We start from the raw sequence: 5,349 nt of genomic DNA, 5'->3' as shown, positions 1-5,349 counted from the left end.
ATGAATGGTGGGGGGGGGGGGGGATGATGGCTTTACAGAGGTGAGGAGGAACTCTCCTGCAGCTAGCTATTTTAAGTAGGCTCCATACCCAATGGGGAGCTTGCACTCACAACCCAGAGATCAAGAGTCAGTACTCTACTGACTGACTCAGCCAGGGACCCCAATAGCTAGCTTTTTTTTTTTTTTTTTTAAGGAACAAAGCGGAATGTTTGACAAGTCCCAGTTCTGTAGAAGGTCTCTCCACCATCCCAGGTTCCCTGAGTAGCATCAGACCAGACCTAGGACTCCCCAAAGTCTGGACTGTGGTCTGGGGCTCCTGTTCTTGTGCTCTAACATTTTCTAATACTTCTTACTTTGCCATTGTTGCAGATCTGGGTTGCAGATCTGGGTTGCAGTGGGGTGGTTTGCAGGCTGAAGGTGGGGAAGCCAAGAATTCCTGGGTCCTGGCCACACCCCAAAGGGAACATCTGGCCTGCAGCTTTTCTCACTCCTTTTCTCCATGCATGTTCCCCCAACTCCAAGGAGCTTTGTGCTGAGGAAGAGCACAGTGTGTGTGCTGAGGAAGTGCACAGTGTGCCTCACGCCTGGGCACCATCCATCACCTCCCAAGCACCAGCCTTCCCTTCTGTGAAATGGGAATAACAGTAATTGCTCACCCATCCCAAGACTGAAGACCTGTCTTGAAAAGAGAAAAATATGTTAAAAAGTGGTGAGTCTTGTTGGGTGCTACTCAAACGAGAAATTACTGAGAAACCTGGTAGAATTTTGTTTTTATAATCTTATAACTGAAGTTTTATCCATATAAAAATTATACATATACATGATTGTGGCATAAAGTGTAAAGAATTTTAGAAAAGCCTGTGACAATAATACCATAAGAACGTGGTATCCTGTATCCTCCAGTCTTTTCTCCATACCGGTGTATGTAGTTGTTGCTTTCATTTAATATCACGAGCATTTTGCGGGGAATTAATATGCTACATCATCATTGCGAACGATTTGAAGTCGTGAGTTTTTCCAACGGTTTGTGTGACCCGCGGTAAAGTAGTTAATTAGAGAATACAAGTGATCTCTACTGCTAGGTATTTCCACGGTTTCCCAGTTTTAAACAAAGTCCCCATGTGTTGTAATGTTCATCTTTGCACACACTTATGGTTATTTTCATAGCAATGGACTTGCCAGATGAAAGGTCTGCACGGGTTTTTTTGGCTTTTTGGTTTTTGTGTTTTAGGTCTGCACAGTTTTTAAGTTCTGGTACAAACACGTTGGCAAAAGGGCTTGTTGGATTTTCCGTTGAAAACTGGTTCCCGCACCCTCCCGCCCCCCCAGCCCGCCCCAGCCCGCCCCCCATTTCCTCCAGAAGGGCCGTTGGGGGGCTCTGACAGTCCCGCCCCAAGCCGGGAGGAGGTATTCAATCATGAAAGAGGCTAGAGGGGCTAACCTTACGCACCTCGGCCTTCAGACCCCTGCAGCGGCCCCGAGGCTGGGCCTCCCGGGGAGGAATTTGCAAAGAGTGGCCAGCGGGTGCCGGGCCCATTTCTATGCAAACCTCTAGGCCACTGCCAAGGTGCGGGCGCAGCGGGGGCGGCGCCGGGCCGGGGAGGGGGGGGCGCCGGCGGCCGCGGCCACTTGAAAGCGCAGGGTTTGGGGGGGTCTGGGGGGGACCTCCGCTGGGAGGCTCACACAGGACAGCCTCCTAGGGCTGGCCCTTCCCCGCCGAGCCGGCCAGCGGGGTGCGCAGGGCCAGCCCAGCAGGGCTGCGCAGGTGGGCGCGTCCTCCCCGCCCAGCCTCGGGGGACATCCTCCGAGGCCCCGACTCAGCCCCACTCGGGAACCCGACCCGCAGACTCGTCGCCCTGGGCCGGGGGCACCTTGGCTCTGAGACACGAGCTGCCGAAGGCCAGCCCGACCCAGAACAAAAGTAACACCCTGAGCTTTTCCACCGTGCAGAATTCCCCCGGCCTCGGCTTTCGCTTTTTGGGTTAGGAGCGGGTATCATGAAAGAAATGAGAAGTTAAGATTTGAGTCTGAAAGGATTAAAATTCTCTTCCTCCCTCCCGGCCTCCCCCCCCTCCCCAGTTCCAGTATTACTGCAGAGTTAGCAAGTTAGGGCCGGTGGGTGATGGGATATTGGACAGAGCTTAGCCTTGCTCGGAGCTCGGAGCTCGTGCTGCCCCCAGACCTTGGGCGCCAGCTCCCGCTCCACTCCCTCCAGCTCCACCTAGAGAAGGGGGAAGCCGGTGCCCCCTCTCCACACTCCCCTCCGCGGTTAGGTCTGTCCCAGGGTAACCCCAGCATAGGCGGCAGAGCCTTCCCCAGGGCCCTTTTGCACATCTGAGGCTGTAAAGAGGTTGTTCCTGGTGGGGGCCCCAGACCCCACAGCTACAGCAGTGCAGAGAAGAGTCTCAAATAGCTAAATAGCTGGCCGGGCAGCCTATCCCCCATATCCAGGGAGTAAGCATCCTGAGCTCATCTTGCAGACAACTTCTAAGAGCTTACGTTCATTATTCATATACTCAACAAGGATCTGTTAGGCACTTTGTACTAAGCATTAGGATGGTAACTATGAACACATCAGAGAAAACATTCAAGATTTAGACATAACCCCAGAGAGGGACACACACAGGCACACAACCTAACTCAGATAACATTTCTGCACTGGGTTTGAACTGGATCCAAACTTTGCCTGCACCAGGGGCCTAGAGCAGCTCTCCTGAGCTCCAAAGGGGCTTCCATCTCTCCCACCAGATTTGTAGCATGGTGACTGAGGCTTCTTCCCTCCTCCCTTCTGATAAGTGCAACAAACAAAGAAGCCAGCAGTCCAGAGGAAGCTTCTTTCTGATGATCAAGGTTGCTGATGTTCATGCACAACACCTCAGGGGTCAAAGGACAGGGAGCCCAGGAGATGCAGGGTGTCCAAACTCAGCTCCAGGCAAAGGCACTGACCAAATGCCCTTTGGGGTCTAATCCTCAGGTGCACAAGTGTCCCTCTCATAGCCACCAGGAAAAAGGGATGTTGTTACAGTATTGCTTGTGATGGTAACAATCTGGAAACGGTATAAATGAATATTCATCAGTGACAAAATAGTTAATTAACCTATGGGAATACACACTTGAGAATACTATGCTGTCATTATCAAAGAACAACGTAGGTTTATATACCTTGACGTGCAGTGCTACAGATACGGAGATCTTTAAGATGTACCGTTAAGTGGAAAAGGAAGTTGCTCGATAATACACAGAACTCAGATTTATGTTTAAAAAAGAAGTACACCAAACAATCTATCCTTGTATCTGTACACATATAAATGAAAATGCATTGAACAGACTGGAAGAAGACCCATTCAAAAGATAACCCCCAGGTAGAGTACTGGGATGGGAGAACTTTAGCTTTAGCCATGTTTTTACCCTCAATATCTGTATTATTTACATCATTAGAAGTCAATTTGAAAGGAGGAATAAACACTTTGAGGGGCGACTGACTGGCTCACTCAGTAGACCATGTGACTCTTGATCTCGGGGTCGTGAGTACAGGCCCCATGATAGGCAGAGAGCTTACTTTAAAAAAAAAATTTTTTTTTTAATGGAAATTAGATCTAATTTGAAAAAGGAAGTCAAACCAAGCAGCAAGCATGCTGGAGTGGGGGGTGTCCTGCACCCTGGTGCCAGGCAGAGAACCTGGGTGGGAGTCAGGTGCCAGAGCTCCAGCCCCAGCTCATGAATGCCAGGTCATCCTGAGAAGAGAGAAGTCCTGTATAGTAAAGTGGAAGGCAGAGGTTTTGCTCATAGGATGAGCAAAGTCAGGCCAAGTCAATCTCACCTGTAAGGTGTCTATAACAGCCTTAGCCCTTCTTCTCCTGGTTCCCCCAAACCCATCCCAATCACTTAGCAATGGGAGGACTGCCGGTTCCCCTTCCCAAAGAGCACTTGGAGTTTAGAAGAGAAACTAGGGAAGAAGGATGCTTACCCAACCTGCAAGGAATCGTGTGGTGATGGGGGGAACTCCAAGCAGGTAAGTGGAGATCTGGTATTTGCTAATCCTCACATATGCTGTGAAAACATCCACCAGGAAGGCTTGTTTTCCATGCAAACCTAGACAGAGCAAGAAGAACAGTGGTGGGTGTCATGGTGACTATCCCCAGAGCCCAGCCCCAGGTCCTTACCCTCTTCTCCAGGCCATCTGTAACCTTGCTCAACTGTGCAACTCCTCCATTCTTCTGTCCTTTCAACAGACCTCAGGACCTCACACACTGTGCCCTTGACCTGCACTGTTGACTCCCAAATCCTCATTTACCAAGATAAGTCCGATGCAGGCTTTAGATTTCTGTTGACCTGTCATTTCTTGGGACCTTCTTCCTGAGTTCCCCAGACTGGGTCATTTCCTGCTGAGGTCAGCCCTCATTTTAGTCTTTTTTTGTGTGAGTGAGCCCTATACCAAATGTGGGGCTTGAACTCATGCTCTACTGACTGAGCCAGCCAGGTGCCCCAGCTCTCATTTTAGTCTTGGATATCTCCTTTGTATGTAGTACATGTTGCAATGATGTTTATATGTGTCTAATGGTTGTGCTGTGTCCATCTCCCCATCTCTCCATCTCCCCTACTAGATTGACCCTGATCCCTGGGCAGGCAAGGCTGAGTCAGCTTTGCTCACTGCTCTCTCCCCAGCACCCCTGCACAGACTGGTACCTGATGGATTCAGCAACAAAGAAACTCTGTGGTATACGGGAGAGACTCCATGCCCAGAGAATTCTTGCCTTGTGGCAGTCTTCAAAGGACTCAGGACATGCCTTTCCTTCCATCATGGTCATGCACATCTAGTTGTAAGGGAGAGGGCTGGACCAAATAGCCTCTAGGGGTATCTTCTCATCCAAGGACCTAAGGCCATTAGGTACAGGAGCTGAAGAGGTGAGAGGCAGGAATAACAAGGAGAGAATCAGGTTGTCTTAAAGAAATGGCAATTTGCCTACTCATAGCCCAACTGGGGCTTAGGTGGGTATCTAACAGTTCCGGGAGGAGGTCTGATTTAATGGCCAGGTAATAATTATTACTAATTAGCACTACCCTCATAAGTAAGCACTGAAAGTATTTCTTCTTCTTCTTCTTCTTCTTCTTCTTCTTCTTCTTCTTCTTCTTCTTCTTCTTCTTCTTTTTAAGATTAATTTATTTATTTGAGAGAGAGAGAGAGAGAATATGCATGCATGCATGAGCAAGGGGAGGGGCAGAGGGAGAGGGAGAGAGAGAATCTCCAGCAGACTCCCTGCTAAGCACAGAGCCCAATGTGGGGCTCAATCCACGACTCTGAGATCATGACCTGAGCCAAAATAAAGAGTTGGATGCTTAACCCACTGA

General features: G+C 49.6%; 1 long non-coding RNA gene across 1 annotated transcript; it reads right to left on the bottom strand.

Annotated features, from left to right (window-relative positions):
- Window positions 1-763: 763 nt before the first annotated feature.
- Window positions 764-4,092, bottom strand: LOC140594899 (uncharacterized). Its single transcript, XR_011996176.1, has 2 exons — window positions 3,968-4,092; window positions 764-3,047 (listed from the first exon to the last, which is right to left on the bottom strand). It is a non-coding gene; the product is annotated as an uncharacterized lncRNA (long non-coding RNA).
- Between the last annotated feature and the right edge of the window lie 1,257 nt (window positions 4,093-5,349).

This window comes from Vulpes vulpes, chromosome 12, assembly GCF_048418805.1.
Source record: "Vulpes vulpes isolate BD-2025 chromosome 12, VulVul3, whole genome shotgun sequence".
Lineage (NCBI taxonomy): Eukaryota > Metazoa > Chordata > Mammalia > Carnivora > Canidae > Vulpes > Vulpes vulpes.
This window is presented reverse-complemented; position numbering and strand designations above follow the sequence as displayed.